Source organism: Octopus bimaculoides, chromosome 1 (assembly GCF_046866305.1).
Source record: "Octopus bimaculoides isolate indiv1 chromosome 1, ASM4686630v1, whole genome shotgun sequence".
NCBI classification, from domain to species: domain Eukaryota; kingdom Metazoa; phylum Mollusca; class Cephalopoda; order Octopoda; family Octopodidae; genus Octopus; species Octopus bimaculoides.
Window position 1 is genome coordinate 183,832,645 of NC_142928.1, and position 27,489 is coordinate 183,860,133.

General features: G+C 34.3%; 1 protein-coding gene across 3 annotated transcripts in view; it reads left to right on the forward strand.

Annotated features, from left to right (window-relative positions):
* The window catches only part of LOC106872716 (uncharacterized), a 139,853-nt gene that overhangs the window by 46,151 nt on the left and 66,213 nt on the right, over positions 1–27,489 (forward strand). Inside the window, exon 1 of one of the 3 annotated variants that reach the window (XM_089363743.1) lies at positions 5,429–5,547. The exons of 1 other annotated variant lie outside the window; for it this stretch is intronic. The gene's annotated coding sequence lies outside the window, so the exon portion shown is untranslated. Of the gene's footprint in view, positions 1–5,428; positions 5,548–25,930; positions 25,952–27,489 lie in introns of those variants that run through there. One more of the 3 variants, XM_089363751.1, reaches the window with a different exon arrangement.

Consider the following 27,489-nt stretch of genomic DNA (forward strand, 5'->3'; position numbering starts at 1 on the left):
GGATGGGATTGTAGTAGTCATAAATAATTTCTTAGCTAGACCACTGGTTGAAATATAGATTAAGGTTGTAATTTGATATTGTGCTGAATGGTCAGTTTACCCAAACTCACCACTAAACATTCCTAGCTTTATAAACTTATCTATTACATCGGTACATACACATACTTAGAAGTCATAGTATATGTATATGTGTGTATACACACGCACTCATACGGATACATCCAGTAACATGCTAACATGCTCGAGCATATACACGTTACGCCTCATTGCGCATAGCTCTAAGTACATGAATATACACATACATCTCCACACATATCTTACAGTTACATCCTAGTAACCATATACGTACACTCACATAAACTTAAGCACACATACAGATATAGATATATCTCCATGCATAGTATCCGCATACATTGGGAGAATTCACAAAAAAAGCAAAAGACAAAGACAGGTAGTGTAGACAACAAACAGATATATTAGTATAACGCTCGGGAAGTGAAAAAGTCTTTAACATTTCGAGCCTGCGCTCTTCCACAGAAAGAAACAAGGAGAGAAAAAAAGAAAGTGTAGTGGCTAGCGATATATCATATATATATATATATATATATAAATTGAAAGGTACAATGAATAAACACTCCAATCAGTCAAAACAACTTTATATCATTCCCAAATTATCAAAAATTGAATGCAAATATATATTAAAACAACAGGTCACACAATGGTAAAACCCAACAGTATAAAATATACCCATATACACAAATAAAAGGTGATAAAACCTAGAAGGGTAATACAAGTGAAGTTGAATGAAGAAAAATATATGGAATAAATTAATGCATAATAAAGGTGACTAAAAATTTAAGGCAATGGAGCTAAAATAATATAAATCATCATCATCATCATTGTCGTTTAACGTCCGCTTTCCATGCTAGCATGGGTTGGACGATTTGACTGAGGACTGGTGGACCAGGAGGCGACACCAAGCTCCAATCTGATTTGGCAGAGTTTCTACAGCTGGATGCCCTTCCTAACGCCAACCACTCAGAGAGTGTAGTGGGTGCTTTTACGTGTCACCGGCACGAGGGCCAGTCAGGCGGTACTGGCGATGGCCACGCTCGAAATGGTGTTTTTTACGAGCCACCTGCACAGGAGCCAGTCCATCGATAAAAAGAAAGTGTAAGGTAACCAGAAAAGAGTCCATCCCCATCTCTGCGATCGTTTCAAAGGATGCTGCTTCACATTGTTAATGTACAATCCATTAAGGAAATCCAAAGGCAACACCTTTTCATCAGAAAACTTACAAAGGCTTCACATTTCTGGTTGTTACAGTGATCAAATTTTTTGTCGCCTTTATTATGCATTAATTTAATCCATATATTTTTCTTCATTCAACTTCACTCGTATTACCCTTCTAGGATTTATCACCTTTTATTTGGGTATATGTGTATATCTTATACTGTTGGGTTTTACCATTGAGTGCCCTGTTGTTTTAATATATATTTGTATTAGATTTTTGATAATTTGGGAATAATATAAAGTTATTTTGACCAATAGAAGCATTTATTCATTGTACCTTTCAATTTATTCCTCCTTTCGCCTCGGTCTCACCTGAGCACCCCCAGCTGCAGTCCTGTCTTTATTTTTATTCTTCAGTTTAACGAAATTGCTTTTTAGTTTAATGAAATTATAAAATTACCTTCTTGTATGTATGTATGTGTGTGTGTGTGTGTGTGAGAGAGAGAGAGAGAGAGAGAGAGGGAGAGAAAGAGAGTTGCCCAAGGTTTTGCACCCACAAAGCTAAAGCCTTGTGGACAGCTCATCAGACTATATGAATACAAAATTTTAAAATATCTACGTCACAGATATAGAGGACACTTAGTAGAGCTCAAAAGATTCAAATTTAGACTCCGATGTCTTTACAGGGGATCGATTCCACAGAGTAAAGAAAGGCTATAAGAGGGATCAGGTTGAGGAACAGGTATAGAAGCAATTTTGGGGACAAGCGACATGGGATGAGGTAATAAAGTATGCCCTTCAAACGTTGAGTTCTGTTTTTCTTGTTTGCATCACCAAACCTCTGTGTGTGTGTGTGTGTGTGTAGGAGTGTAGTTTAGTGGTTAGGGGTATTTGGCTCTTGGCAGTGTGTTGTGTTCTTGAGCAAGACACTTGATTTCACATTGTCGCAGTCCACTCAGCTAACAAAAATGAGTTGTCATTTTTTTTCAAAGGGCAGTTTTGTCACATTGTGCTTTGTCATATGTCTGTGGAGTGTTCAGCCACTTTCGCGTTAATTTCACAAGAAGCAGGCTGTTCTGTTGACCAGATAATGGAATATTTGTCATCATAACCAACAAAGTGCCTTCTCTATATGTTCTCTTTATGAACATGATACATATAAGAATACATGTTGTTTATTATATATGATTACACTAATGTCAGTGTATTAGACACTTGAACAATGTTACAGATTTATCCTCAGATCCTGTTCAAAAACTGAATGATATGTTTTGGTAATGACTAAGAAGTCTAATCAGATGTTGATTTACTCCAAGCCAGGTCCTGATTGAGCTGACCTATACTCAGTCATTCTAGGCATGATCATCCTGCCTTTTATGGCATGCATTATCCAATATGTTCCTCCTTTCTCTTTCACTTTATTTATTTATTTATTTGGTTTTGAAAATCTACACAGTGGAATGTGAATCTGAAGAAGTTTTGCTGTTGAGCATTACTTAAAGACTTTATCATTGGCATATAGACCAACCAATCAGTATTTTCAAATGCAGCATTAGCTTTTATACTAAGGATCAGCTCAAATCCTTTCATCCAGCCCACAATTTCCTTTCATCCCATCTGCTGACTTAATTGAATGTGTGATGTTGCACACAAAAACACACTTTTGTGCCACTTATGTGGCATCTTGGGCAAGTGTCTTCTACTATAGCCCCAGGCTGACCAAAGCCTTATGAGTGGATTTGGTTGGCAGAACCTGAAAGAAGCCCATTATATGTTTGTATGGTGTGGGGGAGGTATTTGTGCCTTCTCATTTTGATATTATGTGATAGTTGTAAATGAATGCCCCTGTCATGCAAGCAGTGTTGTTTATTTCCAATATTCTGTGAAAGCATGTCTTGTTATGGAGAAATATGTTACTGGGAAACGGGTGAGTGTTGGTGACAAGAAGGGCATCTGTTCATAGAAAATCTACCTCAATAAAATCTGTCTGATGCATGTGAGCATGGAAAAGTGGATGTTAAAATGATGATGAAATGAATATTGAAATGAATTTTTCTTTAACAACCAATAAAATTCAGTATTGAAAGAAAGTTTAATTTTTGCAGAGCCCTTAAAAGAATCAGTGTTTCATATTAATGGAAGAACAGTAAAAATGAAAATCCTCTCACTTAAAAAAAAAAAAAAAAACGATTGTTCTGGTGTGAGACTAAACATTTAAATGACTTCACTTCCCTAAATAAATATAAAAGTGGCTTACAACATATCATATGCTGTCTTAATCATAGTTTACATGAAAAATCAATCCTTAAAAGTTAAGGAGTGACTAAATATATTTACTTGTCCATCGAGGAAAACATTTAAATTGGCTCATCACATTTACACTTACTAAAAGTGTTTTAACACTTCATTATATGCTGTACCATACATGGCACATACTGCTATTCAGGTTGTTAAATGTGTTACAATTCCTTCACAAATGTGTGACAGGTGACATTTTGTTTGTTTGTTTTTTTTCCCTGAATTTATAAAGTGCATTCAATTTGTATTATACAACCTTTGTATGAACTGTTGCTGTTTAACTATTTTGATTTTTTTTTTTTTTTTTTTTTTTTTTTTTTTTTTTAATTTGAATAGAAGACAGGCACAGATATGGCTGTGTGGTTAAGAAGTTCACTTCTCAACCATATGGTTTTGAGTTCAGTCCCCCTCTGCAGTGCCTGAGTTAGGTATCTTTCATAATTGCCCTGAATCAACCCAAAACTTTGTGAATAGATTTGGTAGATGAAAACTGAAAAAGCCCTTTGTATGTTTGCAATGTATGTATGTATGTATGCATGCATGCATGCATGTTTGTTTACATTTGCACTTCCCTGAAAATTGGTCAGTTATGGACATTGGCATTGCTACCATTTTCCTTGTCTCCTATGTCTCGAAGTCCCTAGGACAAAACAACAACAGTAATCAGAAATTGATGTTTGAATCTGCCAAAACACATCAAGAATGAATGGGTTAAATATTTTTTCTACTAAGATTGTATGACTTAAACAAGTAAAATAAGTACATAAAAATGAACCTGTTTCTTTGAATGCAGGATGTTTGTTTATTTATACATTTTTTTATGCATTTTTTGTGCCTCTTTTTTATAATTCCATATACGTGACAGTGAAAGCTTTATTACATAAATTAACCTTTACACACCTCCAGCCATGATAAATAACTTCAACCACTTTCCCTGCTGTTTTAAAGAAAATTGAGAAGCAAATTCTCCATTTTTTTTCAAATTTTTTTTTTTTCAAATTTGCTCAAAATCTCACTCTCAGCCTAAAAGCTACAATTTTCAACAATGTTTTTCAGATTTCATTGAAAACGCAAAAGCATTACTAATCTTTCAAAATCCATTTGACTGCATTATCTAGAAGATTCCAACAGATCTTCAACTGAAAGCTGTTAATCTGCAGCCAAATGGCATGCTAAAAGACAAGTACGAAAGGGAAAACTTGACTGACTTTCTTAAATACTTCATCATTATCACTATTTTTCGTCTGTTTTCCTTATTGGTATGGGTAGGATTGTTTGCTAGGATTCAATTGGTTAGGAGATTACATTTTGTTCCAGTATCTGATTCTGGTATCGTTTCTACAGCTGGAAGCCTTTCCTTATAAGCAGCCACATCACAAAGTTCACTGGGTGCATTTTTTATGGCATTTGTACAATAGTCTTGCTGACAATAAAGCACCTGCCTTGCCATCAGCAAGATAAAAAGCTCTCTTCAGGCCCTGCATTGTTGCAACTTGAATTGATTACCAATCACTTACAGGGAGTATTGGATGCGTTTTTTGTGACACCAGCACATCATCCCAGATGAAATATATATGTCTTTAAAATCCATTACTCAGAGATTGATTTCAGCATTTGATACTGCCCAATTTACAGTATTTTAAAGTATATAAGGAACCCCCTAAATTTTGTGGCTTAAAATTTGGAAAAAAGGTTTTGTAAGGGATTATAATATTATCCATGTATAAGAAACTCATATGTTTTTTTAACCTAATTTTTGACAAAAAAGGATTCCTTATACATGTTAAAATATAGCATATACAGAAGAAATAAAAACAAAAAGCCTTTTCAAACATGATGTATATTAAGTATGTTTAAATGTCAGTGTTAAGTGATAACCACTTGATTACAGGATCTAAAATAATTTGAACCAGAATTTGACAATATTTAAGACACCCCTCTTGCCACACATTACCACTATTGCTGTGAAAAAGGAAAGAATATCATAGTCCTTCTTAGTTGATAGTACATGTTTATGTAAGTACATTTGTAGCACATTTACTCTTTCTTTTTTTTTCTTCTGTTGTTGTTTAGATAGCATGCAGCTTAGACCTTATTCCTCTCTTTCTCTGTCTCACAAACATATTTTAAATGTTATAATGCTCTGGGTCTATATTCCACATGAACTACAAAAACAGCTGCATTTCTTTGGTGTTTGAGTAGGCTTTTTCCACCAGGCTGCTAGGCTACCAAATCATTAGATAAACTAGTGAATGTGTTCAAAACTTTAGTTTGTATGGCATTTACCTGGCAAACTTTTGTCAGTAGCTATCCTGCCAGTTACATTTATATTTTTCGTGCTGAACACCACAATTTAATCCAAACTGATATCTAACTGAAACAAGGTTTCCTAGTGACATTAAATATTGAAACTAAAACATGAACGTTTTGAATGACTTTAAATAACACCAATTGTGACTGTTATTTATTTATTTTCTCCTATCATGTTGTTCTGTTGTTGTTGTTATAATTCTAGTATTGTGCTATTATCAGTATTCTAATTCATTAACATGCAAGTAACGGTTAGTGACAGGAAGGGTATTCAGCTGTAAAAGAATATTTCAATATATTTATCTAACCTATGCTAGCAAGGAAAAATAAGGGTAAAGACAAATGAACAAAACATTACTCATTGTTGAATTTCTGAGCTTAGCTTAAGAACCACCCTTTTTTTTTTAATGTAATTAATCAATATTATGATGTTTAGAAATGCTTGATCTTTATATTGGTTTCGGTGGAATTTGAACTCAGAATCTAAGGAGGTTATCTTTTATATTATTACCACTGGAAAACATTTTATTTCACATGAAATGCTTAGAAGGAAAACAAGTAACAAGCTATGTTCATAGCTGTAGATGATCATAGTTTCAGTTTTTTATTCACCTTGGGGCTCCACAAGACATAGAAACATATCTAATATAGTCTCCTCCTTTCTCATCTTGTCCATAAGTTTGCCAACCCCTGTTTTAGATTAATCCCTTCTCTTGTTTCAGTTGTTAGACTGTGGCCATACTGGGGCACCACCTTGAAGACTTTAATTAAACGAATCAACCCCAGAACTTGTTTTTAAGTCGAGTTCTTATTTTGGTTTATTTTTACTGTACTGCTAAGTTTCAGAGACATAAACAAACCAACACTAGTTGTCAAGCAGTGGTGGAGACACACACACACACACACATACAGTGGGCTTCCACACAGTTTCCATCTACCAAATTCACTCACACTTAAACAATTGTATACGACATACATAAGAATATGCACACCATGTACAAGCTAAAATACATATATTTCTCATAGTGGAAAGTACAAACACTATATATACACAAGGAGTATGTCAAGGTAAGGTGGACAAAGTAAGCAGTGCTTACCCAGACCAGCATTCTGGATATAATTAAATACAAAAATTAAATGATTAAAAACAAAAACCAGGAAGCTGGCAGTGTATTCTCAGTTTTTAGATAGGTGCGCTGAGTCCTTATCTAGTTTAAAAAAAAAAAAAAACTACCTGAAAAATCTTGTCCAACTCATGCTAGCAAGGAAAAGTAGGTACACAAACATTTATAAATTCAATGTTTTAAACTTTACAAATAATTACATTCAGAATTCTTATCAATGTGCCTCATGTTTTGTGCAAAATATCTTCAGCTTTGTGCTATTTTCATAGCTCATTGTAGAAATATAATCCTAACTATGTGCTATGAAATAACAAACACATAGCTGGGATTGTATGCCAGATTCATATCATACTTCTATTTTTTATCTTTTACTTGTTTTAGTCATTGGACTGCAGCCATACTGGGACACTGCTTTGAAGAGTTTTAGTTGAACAGATTTACCATAAGATTTATGGATTTTTTTTTTGTCTGGTACTTATTCAGTTTCTTTTGTTGAACTGCTAAGTTACAGGGACATAAACCAACACCAGTTGTCAAGTGGTTGTGAGGGTGTGTGTATGACAAACACAGACACAAAGATACACATTCATAGATATAGATATATATGCCAGGCTTCCATACAGTTTCTGTATACCAAATTCACTCGCATGTCATTTGGTCAGCTTGGGACTTTAAAAGATGACACTAACTCAAGGTACTGCTCAGTAGGACCAAACCCCAAACCAGGTTGTTACAAAATGAGCTTATTAACCACACAGCTATACCTACACTAATGTAATCTCTATTGATTGAACTTCCTTTTGACTCACTCATTATCATCTGTTTGACTTTCCCAGTTATGTCAATTTTGAGCAAACAGAAATTTCAGGAAATGAAATAGAAAGAACACCTTTTAATCAAATATAGAGCTTTTAATCAAATGTAGAGCTTGTAAACTAAGAGTATCATGAAAGGCCTGGTTGGAGGCCCAACCTTCTGAGTTCTTTTACAGGGCTTAAGAAAACTGAAGGACTGCTGCAATAAGTGTGTGAATCTGAGAGGGGATTATGTTGAATAGAATCATAGTTAACTGATTGTCCTGTATTATCTTTTCCCAAAAGCTAGGACCCCTCTCTTGTGTGTATGTATGTATATGTGTGTGTATATGTGTATGTATGAGTGTATAGGTCGTTTTGACTACTTCTAGCATGTAAAAACTGCCTGTTGAAGGCAGTTTTCTTTTGTGTTTAAATGTACACTATTTTATATTGAGTGTGTGTGTGTGTGTGTGTGTGTGTGTGTGTGTGTGTGTGTGTGTGTGTGTGTGTGTATATATATGTGTGTGTGTATATACACACACACACACACACACACACACACACACACACACACACACACACACACACACACACACACACACACACACTTCTAGAACAAGGAAATCTGCCTATGGTCACTTGACTGAAAGGAATAATTAGGTTCTTTTACAGAGGAAACATAAAACAAATTTTTATTTTGTGTGTGTGTGTATTTGTAGGTGTGTTATTTTCTGGTATTTGGCTGATAAAGACTCAACAAAAATATGTGGAATTTGTACAGGTGTGTAGAAGAAATGAATAGTTTTTAAACGGTACTCAAGTATCAATTTCCATTAAAACTGAATGTTTCTGAATTATTTTTATAATGCTAACTAATATTGTGGTAGAGATTTTTTTAGTCCTGTTCATATTTTTGTTAGAATCTGTCTCTTACAGAATTGTGCAAATATTTCATTCCAATTATGAAAACTATTGATATGTCTAAGGTGTACATGTAGCTGTCCGTTAAGAAGTTTGCTTCATGGTTTTGGATTAACTAAAGCCTTTTGAGTGGATTTGGTAGACAGAAACTGAAAGAAGCCTGTTGTGTGTGTGTGTGCCTGTCTGCATGTGCGCGCGCACGTATGTGTGTTTGTGTATATACTGTGTGATAAGGTTTCAATAAGTATAGCCCTCAATCCACTGAGAGAATCGAGATATTATTTTGTACTTCACAAGGCTTTATATGTATAATAATATATATGCATGTCCCTTACATCCCTGTCCAGCTGAGTGTCCCTAATTTTGTGAGCTTGTGGGTGCTGATGCCACGTAAAAAAGCACCCATACTGGTGCCACATAAACACACCCATGCCAGTGCTGCATAAAAGCACCCAGTGCACTTTTGTAAGGTGGTTGACATTAGGAAGGGAGGGCAGGGCACCCAGCCATAGAAACCTTGCCAAAACAGTCATAGAGCCTGGACAGCTCCTGTCAAACTACCCAGTCTATACCAGTATTGAAAACAGATGTTAAGTGATGATGTATGTATGTATGTATGTATGTGTGTGTTGTAAAGTGGTTGGCATTAGGAAGGGCATCCAGCCATAGAAACCATGTCAAAACAGACACATGGAACCTGGTGTACCTTTCTGGTTTGCCATCACCTGTCGAACCATCCAACCCATGCCAGTATGGAAAGCAGACATTAAATGATGATATAAATATGTATATATATGTGTGTATATATGTATGTGTGTGTGTGTGTGTATTACTGTCTCCTTACCTTGACATTGTGTGATAGTTATAAGTATCACTGTCATGCAAGCAGTGACTTGTTTCCAATTTTCCAAGAGTTCATGTCTGGTCATGAAGAAATATTAATTTGCTTGGAATCAGGTGAGGGTTGGTAACCGGACAGGTATCTGGCTGTAAAGAAACCACCTCAACAATTTCCGTCCAACCCATGCAACTATGGAAAAGTGGACAATAGTCTAAGTTATATTAATATGAATATTAGATGTTTTGGCATTTCTTCAAATTAAGCTGTTTTTTGTTTTTCAACTATTTTCCAGGATGTAATTAACATTGTTACAATAGCTTTTGAATATTTATTTAGCTGTGACAAATTAACCAATTTGCTATTTTTGTTTATATGCTGAATAATATATTTTTCCATGACTTTACAATAAGCTTAATTTAAATTCTTCAGTTAATATATATAATAGTGGTTTGTAATGAAAGAAAAATTCAGCTGCAGTAACACATTTTCATTTGTCACCCACCTTTTTCATTGTTCAGAACTAAAACAACTATCAGTATGTATCAACCGTGTAGCACTACTTACTTGTAAATTGTCTATTTTATAGTTTACTAGCAGAAATACCCGGCTTTGCCCGGGTTAAAGAGAATAATGAAATCTAAAAGCACCGTCTAGACTACGCAACCCTCAACTGTTAGTAGCTACGATACCATATTTCTACATTAATAACTCTCCAATCCATGCCAGCATGGAACATAGACATTAAGTGGAATGCCAGTCTCTCATCTAGGAGGGCCTTGAAATCAATGTTACCAACTGGGGACTATGTGTGTCGCAGTGATAATAAAAAGACCCAAAGGAGGTCTGCAACGAAATAATTTTACTCAACACTTTGCAAGTGAATCAGTGGAGGCAAAGATGCGTCTCATTTACTTGACAATTTATGCACCACATTGCAGAAATCACAATGTAAGTATATCTGAAAGGGTAGTCTTACACTGTTGTACCGTTGAATTACAAATAATGCTCATCTGTTATGTTCGGGTTAAAATTTCATCAACATCAAAAATATATGAATTTTCATGTGAGTTATGGCCGTTATACATAGAATATAATTTTCAAATTTCATAAAGATCCGTTCAGTACTTTTGACGTAGTTTTGGATAAGAAAACAAATGACTAATGTGTGTGTTTGTGTGTGATGGGTGTATATATGTATAGATATCTGTATGCATGTATATATATGTATAAATGTGTACATGTTACATGTACATCTATATATATATATATACATCTACACATATGTATACATATACATGTATGCATATAGATCTATATCTATATATATCTATGCATATACGTGTACATATACATGTATATGTATACATATACATCTCTTTCTCTCTCTCTGAAAGTATCTGTCATTACAGTATCGAAATGTGATTGTTTCAGTTAGTGGAATAACGTGTACATATACATCTATATGTATACATATACATCTCTCTTTCTCTCTCTCTCTCTTTCTCTCTTTCTCTCTCTCTCTCTGAAAGTATCTGTCATTACAGTATCGAAATGTGATTGTTTCAGTTAGTAGAATAGTTTCATTTTTAAAGTGAAAGTATTTGACATGAGTGTTTTTGTTTCACTTTTGACACGTAATACTTAAATAGTGGAGGAGATATTATGTTGCCGTGGGCTCGAACTCTGCAAGAAGTTAAAAAATTTTTTGACTAAAACACAACTGGAACCCTAAGTAAGGCATGTGTAAAATTTGAATGAAATTGGTTGCGTAGTTCTCGAGTTTTAGGGATTCACATAGACAGACAGACAGACAGACACACACATTCTCATTTTTATATATATAGATTATGGGGGGAAAAAAAGTATAAACAGAAACACTTGTCTTATAGGTGTTTTGTTAGTTAATTTTTCAGTATAGGAAAACTGATGTATTATTAGTGTAATGATCTATGTAGGCAATGATTCAGTCATTCTTGTGTGTGAGCAATGTAAACCAGCAAACAATTTCTGCTTCATCTTTGTTTGGCACTCCATCAAGTTGGCTTCATTCTCTCTCTTCCTTTTGTGCTCTGCAGCTATATAAATGTAGACAAGTGGAGTTCAACAAAGCACTAATAACATTATACAAAATGCTTGACTCTTCAGCCAAGAGACCAACATCTACTTAGTTGTGGTGACACATTTAAATAATGGAAATCATGATTGCAATATAAACTTATATTAAGATATCTAACATTAATCCATTGTCACTGAATACAAGTTTTTATTATTAAATTTAGACTCTGTTTTAAGTTACTCTTTTCTGCTCTTTTCTTTATTACTAAGCCATCATTAATTGTTTATGTCTATATTTTTATTTCTTTCACCTCATATTGTTTTTTTTATTACAACTATGCTCCTAGAACCCATTCAATTACGCTAATTTTGTTTGCTAGCAACCAAGTATTATTAAATTTCATTGAATATATCTTATTCTACTTCATGTATTTTCCCTTAAAAATCAACATCTTATACATATTACAATCAAATTAGCATTACACACCAGCTGTTATAATATCTAGACAGGTGCTGCAAATACCTGGGATGGTAGATCTACTTTAGTCACTGCCATTCCAGAAAGAATTCAGAAGAAAGCCACTCAGTTGATTCACAAATCTTCTGCCTCTCATAACCTTTAGATTCTGAATCACTAGATCATGCTGTGTCTTTCCTGATATTTCTATCATTACTATGCCAAAGTCTGCTATTCCAAACTTGCTAGCTGTGCCAAATATGTTACAGGAAATTATCTACTGCAACCAGTTTTCTGCATCTCGGTGCCAGTTCTATTCTCTTTTTTTTTTTTTTAACTCCATAGCAAACCCAAAGATTTTGATTATGAGAAGTTCTTAAAATTTTAAATCCATAACTTTTTTAAAGATTCTTACAAGGCATATGAATGTAAGTTCTTCCTGTCTCCTAATTGACAAGCTGTACATGGGCCTAGGTCAAATATCTTTCTCCATCATCATCATCATCATCATCAATTTCATCATCATCATTATTAACCCTTTCGTTACCAACCTGGCTGAAACCGGCTCTGGCTCGGAGTACAAATGTCTTGTTTTCATAAGTTTTGAATTAAAATCTTCCATCAAACCATAGTCTGTGTGGAACTGTGTGGTTGGGAAGCAAGCTTCTTACCACACAGCCATGAGAAATTGGTATTATATTCTTTCTACTATAGGCACAAAGCCTGAAAATTCGGAGGAAGGGGCTAGTTGATTACATTGACCTCCCCAGTTTGCAACTGGTACTTATTTCATCAACCCCAAAATGATGCGAGACAAAGTTGACCTCAGTGATATTTGAGCTCAGAATATAAAGCTGAAAGAAATGTCATGAAGCATTTTGTCTAGCATGCTAACGATTTTGTCAGCTTGCAACCTTTTTAAAATTTTGGCACAAAGCCAGCAATTCTAGATATGATATCAAATTTGAAAATGTTGAGCTTCACAGAAGAGATAACTATGGGAGTAAAACTATGGATGTCATTTTGCAATCCATTGTGGTTTCCCAGCAGAAAAATGGAAGTTTTAGAAATACAATGATAATGATGATGACGTAACATGTTAAGTTAATTATGCATTATGTTAATTGTTTAATTAGTCTTAATAATTTCTATTGTTGATATGTACATGTGAAGTTTCTTAGTCTTTGCACACTGAAAGCTTTTCACTTGAAAAAATAATCCTTATTTTTTTTTAAATGTATTCTTTTGTTCCATTGTTTTTGTAAATTTTAGACTTTTCAAATGTAAGCTGTGAAACAACTTTATATCACATTATATGATATATAGGTGCAAACATGGCCATGTGGCTTCTTTTTCCCAATCACATGGTTTCAGGTTCAGTCCCACTGCATGGCACCTTAAGCAAGTGTCTTCTTCTGTAGCCTCATGGGTGAATTTGGTGGATGGAAACTGAAAGCAATCCATTGTACACACGTGTGTGTGTGTGTGTATCTTTGTATGATAGTTGTAAATAAGCATCAACGTTATATAAGCGGTGTCCTTCATTTACAGTCTTCAATGAAAACCTGTCCTTGATTAGAAACGGGTGAAGGATGGTAACAAGAAGGGCATTTGGCCAAAGAAAATCTGCCTCATCTAATCCTGTCCAACCCATGCAAGCATGAAAAACAGATGTTAAGACAATGATAATGATGATATGTATATATGAACTACTTAAGCAAGATATATTTTTAATCCTTTAGCATTTAAACTGTCCACCATCGGGCCCAAATATCCTGTCTGTTTTGTGTTGAAACTGACTGGTTCTAGCTTCTCACACCTACCTACAATGTCATTCTAAATATAAACAGTCACATCATTGAAATCTTGAATCTGTGATATTTTGAAGGATTAATTCAAAACAATGTAATTAAATAAGCATTACATTTGACAGACTAATCTGAATGCAAGAGATTTAAAGATATAAATAAAGTTTTTTAAATGTTTAGATTTGTAATTATGCTGCATTGTCTTTTGAATCTAGTTATCTGGTGTATAAAATTTTTAGACTATCCTACTTGGTATAGTTTTCAAACATCACCATTATTTTTGACTAAGGCCCTTCCAATATCAATAAAAAAAATCATAAAAGGAAACGAGGCAGGATTAAAACCCATAGAGGCCCTAAGCACTTAAAAGATTTTGGTGCCCCCATATATATATATATATATATATATATATATATATATATATATAAAATTCTAAATATACATGATAATAAGCGAACAAATAAATTTTTAATTTTTGTATACTTCCACTTTATTTATATTTGCAATTAGGAGAAAACTTTTCAAAGTTTTTATCCATCCTCAAAATTAATCTTATATAACACATCTGCTTCTATACTTAGTAGAGATGAGGCATCCTGAATATTATTTTAGCAAGTTTATAGTGATTTCTTTTGTGCTGTAAACCATTTACTATTTCTGTGGTGTTTTGTTTTTTTTTCTTCCTTTGATGCTCTAAGCACATATTTATTTTATTTTGTGGTTAATCCAGTGCTGGAAGGAAGGACAGTAGCCATGATATTTTTGCATAGCTTTCATGATGAGTGGAAGGAAAAGAACTCGTGAATCATTCCTAGACTGGAGGTCTGCTCTACAGAACAGAGTGGACATTGTCATAGATATCCAAGGGTCAGATGGTGATGGTAAACTAAATGATGGGTTTAGTCTACCTTCTGAGATCATATAGAGTTCATTTAATAATTTCCGCTCAATCTACATCTACCCAGCTTCACTACCAGGCTTGTGTCAATCCACAGATATGATAAAAGAAACTTGCTGAAGATACTGTCCATTGGGTTTGAACCTCAAATGACATGATTGTGAAACAGCTTTCTTGACCTCAAGGTGTACCTTTTAATGTATCATATTAATTGTTCTGATGAAAGTCATTTTGTAAAAAGAAATGCAATAACAATGTTAGCTATCATTGCTCTCTCTGGCTAGCCTTTGTTATATCACCACTGTCCCTGCATTAGTTGGCAACATCAGTCAGGAACTGTATATTTTCTTTCCATCTCCACATTTTCACCATAATTATAATTCTTATCTCTTTTCAACCTTATATGTAAATGTAGATCTCTTCTGATTTGGAATGTAATTTCTGTGGCCTAGTGAAATTTAGAGGTGAATATTATATTTACTTTTTAAATCACAAATGGAACAAGATCTGTTTTATTGTGGCACTAATGCAAAATTATCAGTTCACTTGATTATAAACTTGTCATCTTATAACTTGTTTAGAAGGCTTGGTTTGGAGTAATTATTTCTTCTTTGGCCTCTTCTTTGGTTATCTAATTTTCTGACAGACCTTAAACACAAATGCATCCTTTATATTATTAAGTTAATAGTTTGGAAAAGTTAGGTTAATGGTTGAAGCTTCACTTGTTAAATGGGACAAATTTAGTTATTGTGAGAATTGCAATGAGTGATACATTCCAGAACATTCTGGAATTGTTTTTAAGCATAGCTTAACACCTTTTTATGCTATGCTTCCTTTATCCCCTTTCTACTTCCAGCCACTTTTAGTTGATGCTGTTGTATAAAAATTGACCAGCTTATTTTGAAATGCACCTTTGTTTGCTGCAAAATTCCAAAAGAAAAATGCCATCTCAATTATTTGGCATAAATAAAACTAAATAATCAAATGTTGACTTACAAAGATTAAGAATGCCAAGGAATAAAGCCAATAAAATTTGAAGTATACCACCTAGAATATTCAAAATACCAACTTTAAAATGAGGTTAGATAAATATGGTAAAAATGTTGATGAACTTTCTATTATGTATTTTAAAAAATAAATTGCATTCAAGTGGTTTGCAATATACTTATCGTTCTCTAATTAATAATATTGGTAATAATGATAATAATAATAATAATTTACGTTCTTCACTCCATAAATTTATTATTGCTTTAAAGCTCATATTTGGCAATTAACTTCCAATTAATCTGATTATATCAGTTATTCTTGAAACTATTTTCTTGATCACCAATTTCTGAGAAATATTCATTTTTTTTTATAGAAATTTAAATAGAAGGAATAGTAAACATCCAGACAGGAAATGTACAAAGATAGCAAAAAGTACAATGAAAGTACAGTGATTTAATGGGAAAGCATCATTGAAAAGCAACAAATATTATTGCATTAGTTAGCATATGATTTTGTTGAATGGAAAAATGAACAGATCAACACAAGACAAGCACAATTTACAAGATAGGTGTTGAGTCATTTGGAATAAAGAAAAGAGATAAGAAGTAGCCAGCCACTATGTATAGCTGTTTGCCTCTATGGTAAATCAGATCTGCATGATTTGACAATTTGAATGGGGTTGATGATCTGAAGACAAAGGATTTAATATTGTGAATGCTTAAATATTAGTCAGTTGATCTGGTAGTCAGAACCTCATATCAGTGAGATGGATAGGGGCTGTGAAACCATTGAAAGGGAAAGCTCTGAAACAGTGCACATTGTCTCCTGGTGACCTATGAAACCTACTAATGTCTGGGTGTGCAGAGCTTCCAATTAGCAAGATGTTTGCAAATCTCAGGTTCAACTGAACATACCTGCATTGAATGTTTATATTCAGTCACTGCCAATCCTCTTTCTATGCTTGTCACTGGGACATGGAAAGGACAGAATGTGGCAGACACCTCTTCCACAATAAACTTATGAATGAAGAGAATGTTAGTCTGTTGTAATCAATGTCTCCAAATGATTCATTCCCAAAAGCCACAAAATGTTCCCCACTGCCCCACCTCTCACAAATACATAAGAATATCTGCAATGGCTTTGAACTTAGAACTTTAAAGCAAGTACCACAATACTTTATATACACTTAACCAGCTAATTTCTGAAAATCCCAATGTTTTTTTTTTAATAATTAATTCTTTGTATAATACTCACCGATGCTGAAGTAGACTATTTTTCTACATTTTTAAATATTCATATGTCACCAATGAGACTGCTTTCCATTGTTATATAATAGGACTAAAACAGGAGATTTCATTTATTCATCTCCAGTACAAATTCCCTGTAATCTGTAATTTAATTGTTCAAACCTTGTAAAAACTGATCTGCTGTCAATGTAGTCCTTTATTATGGAAATTTAATTTGAGTGTGTCTGGTGGTGGGGATGGGCTCATATTGGTTTATAGACTTAACTATAATGGCTTAGTATTTTAGAATTTCTCATTGTACCAGATTACACTGTTCCTTTTTATTTTCTCTCTCTCTCTTTGGCTACTATTGTTTTGCTGGTGTCTGACAAAAAAACTATTTTGCTGTGTGTACTTTACATAGATATTAATTATTACAATTACGCATCATTTCTTTCGCCATATTGACTAAGTCTCTCCTTTTATATGTTAGCAGTATTTTATTATTGAAAAACAACCTAGAAAATAGCTGTTTTAGAGAGATTTCAAAAATTTAATTATATAAGTTTGTTTTGTAAAATTGGCTTCCAGTCAAGTTAAAGCACTCAGTTAACATTTATTTATTTATTTATTTAGCTGCTTTTGTGCATGTGAATTCTCTTCTGTTATAGACAGGACAGATTTATAGACAAATTATTCTTAATGATGTATCAATGTTTTAATTAGTTACACATCATCTTGTTTCATATGACAAAATATGATTAAATAAGAGTGTGTGTGTGTGTGTGTGTGTGTGTTACATAATCTGTAAACTTTAAAATATACTTCAATGTGTGAAATAAGATATTATTTTTCTGTTCGCTCAGTAAAAGTCTGTGGGTTTTTTTACCCTTTTCTATCATGACTTTTTAACTTCATTTTTATTTTCATGGTAAATACTGAATGAATTTCATTTTGACCTTCAAAGCTTTCACTGTAATCTTTTCTAATAAGCTTACTTATCATGAGAGCTGCTGTCCTAATGATAATTTTAATACATTGCATAAACTATTATCAGTCTGAACAGTATTTTTTTAATACATATTTTTTATTGCTACCATTTTATGCAATAGAAAAATAAGACAGTCTCTTCAGGTTTCATCCTAAATAAATATAAGTAAACACTCAATGTCTCTTTCTCTTGGCACTTGCGCCAGTGGCACGTGAAAAGACATTCGAGTGAGATCGTTGCCAGTGCCGATGGACTGGCTCCTGTGCAGGTGACACGTAATACACCATTTCGAGCGTGGCCTTTGCCAGTAAGACATCCAAGCGAGATCGTTGCCAGTGCCGATGGACTGGCTCCTGTGCAGGTGGCATGTAAAATACACCATTTTGAGCGTAGCCGTTGCCAGTAGCGCCTGACTGGCCTTCATGCCGGTGGCACATAAAAGCACCCACTACACTCTCGGAGTGGTTGGCATTAGGAAGGGCATCCAGCTGTAGAAACTGTGCCAGATCAGATTGGAGCTTGCTGCAGCCATCCGTCCAACTCAGTCAAACCGTCCAACTCATGCTAGCATGGAAAGCAGACGTTAAACGACGAAGATGATGATGATAGCTTTGATACTTGGACCTGATTGCATATCTTTGCAGTAACCTAAACGGAATTCTCCAGTAGAGAAACACATGACGTGTTATATTCTATGTTTCCAAGACCATTCTAGTTTCTTTCCACCATTATTATGAAATTCCTGGTCTTCTCTCTATTTTGATGGACAGAAGAGATGATTTGGTGTGGCTCTTTGAATGCTGAAGATTTAGTATGGCTGACTGGACATTCGTTCTGTTTTGGTAACAGTATGTTTTTGCTCAGGAGGCAAACACACATGCACACAGAAATATACACCCACAGATTGAGGGAGAGAGACTTTACGATTTATTGTGCCCAACTGACAAATACTTCACCTCCCTTCATACACATAAACAAAGAAAGAGAGAAAGAGGAGAGAAAGAATGAGAGAAACATTAAAGCAACTAATGTCAAATAAGTCAGCACTGAATCAGCAATGCCAAATAGGTGGAGCCAAAACTGCTGTGCCAAAGTATCTCATACCCTTTAAAAAAGATAGGACAACTAGTCTTCCTGGTTTGGAAGATTTAAGACTCTTAGGTTTTAAACCTTTTGTATTTAAACTAGCCATATCTGGCCCAAATATTCTACCTATTTTATGTTCAAACTGATCAGATCTGACCTCTCCTACCTACCCTACAATGTCATTCTAAAAATAAGCAAATACATCATCAGAATCTCAAAGCTGTGAAATAATAAATGTTTAATTTAAAACAATGTGAATACAGAAGCATTACATTTGACAGCATAATCTGAATGCTAAAAGGTTGAAAGATAGGACTGCTGGTCTTATTTTGAAAGTTTTAAGACTCTTAAATTTTAAACTCAGACTTCATTTGAGATGAGACTCCTGCATTATGTTTGTTGCCTGGATGGAAGCTAGAATTCTGATTTCATTCTACCATTCAAGAAATTTCCTAACACCTGAAAGTTTTACTGTATCTCTACAAGAGCAAGATGCACTCAAAAATAGAGTACTGCTCATGCATTTTGGCAGGGTTTTTTTTTCCAAACATGTACCCTCTGTTCTTGATAGAATACAATTCTGTGCACAAAGATTTTCATTTTCTTTTTCCAGAACAGCTGAATTGTGACATAAACTCTCTCTTTCTATTGTTTTCTTGTATAACATGACCGTGATCTCCTTACATTTAGAATTAATACTCAACTTACTTAATGTTGGCAGTTTGCTTCCTTTTGATATTTTTATCACTTCTTTTATTACCATCTCATTTTATTTCATTTTATTAACACCTTTATTTTCACCTCAGTTACCATACTTTAATGCCATCAGTTCTCTATCATCAGCAACTCATCATATTTCATTCAACTCTTTTATGAATAATTTTATTACCATCTTATATTTACTTTCTGGAATATGCAAGAACAATACAGAGATTTTATAACATTAATGCCACACACACACACCCTTCCCCTAATGCTTTGCCTAGAAATGGCATATGAATCATGCTTGAGATGATTTCAAGGAAAGACAAATAAATAAAAACAATCCTAAATTTGAGAATTTCTCCTCGTCGTTTGTCTTCGAAGCCTAGAAAACAATATGGTGTCAACACATACTAGGGTGAGTCAAAAAGTAATGCCATTTTGTTTAGGACAGGTATAATTAACAACACAGGAATATGTATCATACATCAAAATGAAGCTGGTCCTCCGTGGATCACATCCCTACTTCTTAACATAGTCACTGTTTCTCTCAATAGCAATGTTCCACCTTCAAATGAGAGCATGTGCTTTTCTTTGGTGGCAAGTTTCCATTTCTCTTCCAACAAACACACACACACATAAAATGAAGTCAAACCAAGTAATGATATTTATACATTTAATAATTGTGCAGTAAATTAAAAAGGGAATTTCATGCAATATCTTCCTCAATTAAGACATATCAAAATTCTAGTAATGTGCATTGTTTCTATGCATAACACAAATTATATATATATATATATATATATACATACATACACAAGGTGGCCCAAAACTAGGTTTGCAGTTATTCAACTATTTCTTTCACATTAACAGTTTAGATCTTAATTATAAAAAAATTAACTAAATTCTAAGCTAATTTACTTAATTGTTAGATAGAAATTTAAATGTAATAAAATGTTTTAAAAGAAATTTAAAGTGCCTGCGTGCTAACTTTTGGGCCACCCTGTACACACACACACACACACATGCGCGGCTGGCTTCTTTCAGTTTCCATCTATCAAGTCCACTCAAAGGACTTTGGTCAACTCAGAATTATAGTACTAGACATGCCCAAGGTGCTGCACTGTAGACCACATAGTTGGGAAGCAAGCTTCTTAACCACATAGCCACATATGCATCTGTGTGTGTAACAAATTTTCAGTTTTTTTGGGGGGGGTTTTTTTTGGTGGGGACGAGACTATTATATGGAACCTTTTAGGTTAGATAGTAGAAATGTATGAAATGTGTGAAGGTGTGGAAAAATTGGACAGATTTTAAGTGCTACCTAAGTACATCAGACATTTTGTTGTATTGATATGTCAACAAAGATGAGCATTTACTGCTGAGTCATATCAGCATAGAACTAGCAAAGCTCTGACAAGTTAACTGAATTGAAGTGCCAGAAAGTTCATGGTTCAGCCAGGAAGCTGTTCTGGGGTAGGAAAATGTGAAATATATGTATTGGGCAGTGAATTGTGATAATCGTTTGTGTGTGTGTGTGTGCGTGTTTCTTTTACCTTTTGACACTTTACATTCCCACACAGTGGCATTTTGCTAAAAAGAGACTGATAGAATAAGTACCATTTTTTTTTTTAAAGAAAAAGGTACTAGTGTTAATTTAATTCACAAAAAAAAAAAAAAAGATCTGAAAAAGAAATGCTCCAGTATAGCCACAATCTAATGACTGAAACAAGTACAAAAATACAGTTATAATTTATATATTATACCTTGAACTCCAAAACTGAAGGCAACCATATTTGGATATCATAAGAATTACTGAAGCTCCTGTCAGGAAATTTTAAACTTCAGGGGTGGCTATGTACTGCTTGTCATGTAAATGCAATATCTGGGGAGGGGGAGAGAGGGGGGGAATAATGGTTATAACATTCTATGTAATGAACCTAAGAAAACACCAGGGAATCTTCTAGCAACAATGTTAACTGTTGGAAAATATGTTGGCATTTTTTTTCACTGACTCTTTTGAAGTCTAACAAAAAGAAGAAAAATATTCCTTATAATTTTTTTTCTTTTTTTTTTATGTTCTTTTATTTGTTTCAGTCATTTGACTGCAGCCATGCTGGAGCACCACCTTTAGTCGAAGATATCGACCGCAGGTCATATTCTTTGTAAGCCTAGTATTTATTCTATCGATCTCTTTTGCCGAACTGCTAAGTTACAGGGACATAAGCACACCAACATCGGTTGTCAAGTGATGGTAGGGGGACAAGCACAGACACAAACATATATATATATATATATATATACACACGATGGGCTTCTTTCAGTTTCCATCTACCAAATCCACTCGCAAAGCTTTGGTCGGCCCAAGGCTATAGTAGAAGACACTTAACCAAGATGCTACACAGTGGGACTGAACCTGAAACCACAAGGTTCAAGCTACTTACCACACAGCCACTCCTTCACCTATAAGTTTTTTTGTAGTCATTGAGCTAATTGGTAAAATCTTTCTGCAACTACCATTGTTGTTTTTTGTTGAGAGGTGCTCATCTATTTTAAATGGGCAGAAGCACTAATAACTAATAAAACTCATTAATATTATAAAGACAGTGTTCCAGCGCACAAGTCCTTGGTTGAGTACCCTCTCTATTCTCCTGATTTGGCCCCAGTTGACTTCCCCAAGGAACTAGTATCACAGTGATGATTTTTGTTTTACCAACAGAATGAAAGTTTCTTTACCGATGGAATCCAAGCACTGAAACACTGATGGAAGAAGTGCGTGGGCTGCATGGAAGGTGGTGGTGGTGGTGGTGGTGGTGGGGTAGCTGTGTTGAATAATAGACCTCGTTTGGTTACATTCCATGAGAATATCTTGGCCAGCCTGTGAACTACTCAGCCAACCTTTGTATCTTTATATCCAACTTAATGTGGATGTCTCATTAGAACACTGAAAATTGTGTCTTTAGCTTTGAGAGGTCCCCTTATATAGGTGCTTAAGCTTGAAAAAAAAAAAACAAAGGTTAGGATTAGGAAGGGCATATGGCCATAGAAAACTGCCTGAAGAGGCCTGGTCCGACCCATACCAGCGGTGAAAAAGCAGATGTAAAAATGATGATGGTGGTATATTATTTTACTATGTTGATAGGGACTTCACAGTTTAGTTGCTTTTCTCTGCTGAAATTTCAAAGTCACGGCCTATTTTTACCTTGTAAAAATAAGTTACTCTAGTTAAAGTATTGACTGATCCTTCAATAAATGTTTGATAGTTTGTTTTATTTTTATACATAAAACCAAATGTCAATGTATACATTTTATATATCGTCATCATCGTATGATGTCTGTTCTTCCATATACTGATATTGTTATATATAAAACAAGATGAGAAGCAAAACTTGTAGTACCAGACAATTTGATTCTTACAATAAATTCAACTCTTCTCTCAGAATTGAGTCAGTAAACATTCTGTTCTTAAACCAGTTTTAAAATAATGATGTTTTAATATGTCTTCATCATCATTATCATCATTTAACATCCATTTTCCATGCTGGCATAGGTTTGACAGAAGCTGTCAAGCTCTCCTGTCAACCTTGGCATAATTTCTATGGCTGGATGCCTTTCCTATTGCCAACTACTTTACAGAGTGTACTGGGTGCTCTTTTGTGTGTCTGTGTAAAATTAATCAAGTAAATGTTTGAGAACTCTCAACTCACTCATCACACACATATAAGTCATACATTTCTCCTGTTAACTTAATCCTGTTATTCTTAATCCAATCAGCTTCTTTCTTATGTATGTGTGTGTGTGTGTGTGTTGGGTATTTTTAATTGTGTTTTTATTATTCACCCCACCCCTCTTATTTTTGTGCATTTCCGCACTATCCATTTGTTTAATCTTGTATGTATGAGTGCATGATACAGAACAAGAAATTTAGCACTTTATAGGTATATATTTGTAATTATTAGCGCTTAATGGAAGAGAATTAAAATATAATTCATTGACTGCAAAAAACCCTCATTGAAAGAAATCAACATGTTTTTTATAGTTTTATAAACTATACATATAGCGCTAAATATAAAATAAAGTAAAATTATTTAGTATATCGATTCGTACCAATACAAAGAATATTGACTTAAAGTTTATCAGAATATTTGAAAAAAGGACAGAAAAAAATTTCACAGAAGGCCAATGGGGTCCAGTTGGACCCCAATGACCATATTTTATACTATAACATCCATGACTGGAAATTTTTAACTCAAAATTTGTATGTGCATACATAAACTATTGACAATGTTGCCAGTGCCACTGGACTGGCTCCTGTGCAGGTGGCACGTAAAAAACACCATTTTGAGCGTGGCCGTTGCCAGTACCGTGTGACTGGCCCTTGTGCTGGTGGCACGTAAAAGCACCCACTACACCCTCGGAGTGATTGGCATTAGGAAGGGCATCCAGCTGTAGAAACTCTGCCACATCAGATTGGAGCCTGGTGCAGCCATCCGGTTCACCAGTCCTCAGTCAAATCGTCCAACCCCTGCTAGCATGGAAAGCAGACGTTAAACAATGATGATGATGATGATGAATAAAAGTCATGAGATATAAAATCATTTAAATAAAAAAATGTAAAAGTTGCATAACTTTTAAAATTTGCTAGGGTCCCAAGGCAACCCCACCAGCCCATGAAGGGTTAAGACAGCAAGCTGGCAGAATCATTAGCACACTGGGTAAAATACTTAGCGGCATTTTGTTCATCTTTACATTTTGAGTTCACATTCCACTGGGGTCAATTTTACCTTTCATTCTTTCAGAATCAATAAAATAAGAACCAGTTAAAAACTGAGGTTGAAATTGCTGGCCTTGTGCCAAAATTTGAAATTATCATCATCGTCGTCATCATTAATTTTGTTTTATTATACTGTTGAATATGTTTTAAGTTTTGATAATAAATCAGTTAATCTTCAAAACTGAAAATAGATTCAATCCCAATTAGCACTTCATTCATCTCAATAAGACTGAGATATAAAACAAGACATCTGAAAATCTTATGAGTATCTCCTTGATGTATTTACACTTGTTTTTCCATGTTTCTGTTAATCTATAAAGTTGGATCAAAATACTTTATAGCTTAAAACTTCCACTCATGAAGCAGGAGAATTCTGTTAATAAAATCTTAAGCTGATTTAAATCCCACTCACCCCACCCCTACCCCGTCCCTTTCCACTAGTACTGTTGCTGTCACTTGATTACCTTTTACATGTGTGTGATTAATTAAATCTAACGTCAGGTTCTATAAAATTGATCTGTTTCCTTTCATCTTCATCAATGAACTGACTGGTAATAGTTATTGCAAGAAGAAAAGGTGTTTGTATTATTTAATCTTAAATGTTGAGCCTGTTCATCGGGAAACAAACATCATACAAAGATTTGTAGTCTTTATCCCAAAGCAAGCATAAATGCTTCAGCTATATAAAAGCTGACAAGGTGTGAATATTCAGGTGCTTGATGCATAAAAATGGCCCATAACTTATTGATTGTTAGGACATCAACGTACTGACTGTGCAAGTCAATATGGTAAAGTCTTATCTCCACAAACTATAGTCAACAGCTGGAATTTTCACATGCAATGAGTAAATGAAGTGAAATGCTTAACTTGGAGTCAAACCCACTTTTCAGAATCATGTTATTGGTAGTTACTCCCAATCTTTTCTTTCCTAGAACTTCAATTGTATGTAAATTTGTCTTTGCTTTTGTTTAGCTTACAGGCGTCGACCTCAATTATCTGGAAAGGATGTGCAACTGCTATAAAAACTGCCCATCTTCTATAGATCAAATATTTAAAGAAAATAACCATACAGATTTCTCTTTGATTTTCTCACTAAAATCCTTTCACAGTACTTCTAAATCAGCATCATTTTGTATCTGCTTTCCATGCTGGCATGGGTTAGATGCATCATCATAGTCGAAGCCATTTACATAGTAAACCCCATCTATGTGTGTGTGTGTGTGTGTGTGTGTGTGTGTGTGTGTGTGTGTGTGTTTATCTATCTCTCTCTCTCTCTCTCTCTCTCTCTGAAATGTTATATGTATATAAAATTTTGTTTCCATATAGGTATAGCAATGTGGAAAGAAGGTTGCTTCCCAACCACATGATTCCAGGCTCAGTCCTACTGTATGGCATTTTGGGCAATTGTCTTCTATAGCCCTGGACCAACCAAAGCTTTATGAGGTAATTTGGTAGATGGAAACTGTGTGGAAGCCCCCTTGTGTATATGATGTGTGTTTGTTTTCGTCTCCCACCACTGCTTGAAAACTTGTGCTGGTTTGTTTACATCCTCTGTAACTTAGCAGTTTGACAAAAGTGAATGATAAAATAAGTACCAAACTTTAAAAAAGAAGCACTGGAATTGATTTATTCAACTAAACTCTTTAGGGTGGTGCCCCAATATGACCAAAACAAATAAAAGATAAAAGAAATGCCTACAAAGGATTTTGCTTGCTTATTGAGCACACTCTTTATAATTTTCCTAATTTCTGACTCACCACCACCACCACCACCACCAAGTTGCTTCTTTCTTCACATTGCAGTGATCTCAATACTGAACTAACATAAAGGGGAAAAAATGTCTGAAATAAATTAAATGTTGCAGCTGTTATGCTTCGTTAGTTTTAACTAACTTACATTACTCAACTTGTTTCCATTCAGTTCTACTGAACTAGAAAACAGGTCTCTCTGTAAAGTAATTACCATTGTTACTTCATGGTTAATTGGTCACCAGGAGGATGTATAACCAACTGTTAAGATTTTACTTCCAAATTGTACAAATTTTTAAAGATTGCCAACCCCTTATCAACCTTCCGAGCATAGAAAATTGAATGTGAAGCAACTAAAGAGAAATTAGTTAGTCATATTGCTGGTACATTTCTTGATAAAATTCACTGAGCATAAAAATTCTTACCAATGCTTTTGCATATTAAATAATTTTAGCTGATTTTTTTTTTTCTCTCTCTCTCTCTCTAGCTTCAAGATCATATTTCTGAATAAAAAATTTAATGCTTAAATTCTTTGTGTTTAAAGACTGGTTCTGCTAAAATTCCTGATAGCAAAAACTGTATGTCAGTGAGTTGTAAAACATGTCACTGTTTTCAGTGTTTATAGTCATGCCAAAAGTTTGTTGACTAAATTAAATAATTAGCTAGCTTTATCTTGAAGATTTTAAATGTACCATTTATTGCATTAATTTCAGCACTAATTGCCTGGAAATAAGTATTTTATTGTTTCAAAATTGGATTAGCAGAATTGGTAGAGCATCTAGCAGTATTTAGCTTCAATACTTTACATTCCAGCTTCAAATCACATTTTACCTTTGTTCCTCTGGGATTGATAAAATAAAGTACCAGTCTAATATTGGATTTGAGGGTATCAACTAATACCCACCTCTTGTGCCAAAATTTGAAAGCTTTATTATTACTATTATTATTATCATTATTATTATAAAGGCGGTGAGCTGGCAGAACCGTTAACACATCAAGCAAAATGCTTAGTGGTATTTCATCAGTCTTTACATTATGAGTTCAAATTCCACCAAGGTTGACTTCACCTTTCATCCTTTCAGGGTTGATAAATTATGTACCAGTTGTGTACCGGGGTTGATCTAATCAACTGGTCCCCTCCCTGAAAATTTTAGGTCTTGTGCCTATAGCAGAAAGGATTATTATTATTAAGGTGGCAAGCTGGCAGAATCGTTAGTACAGTAATCATTAGTA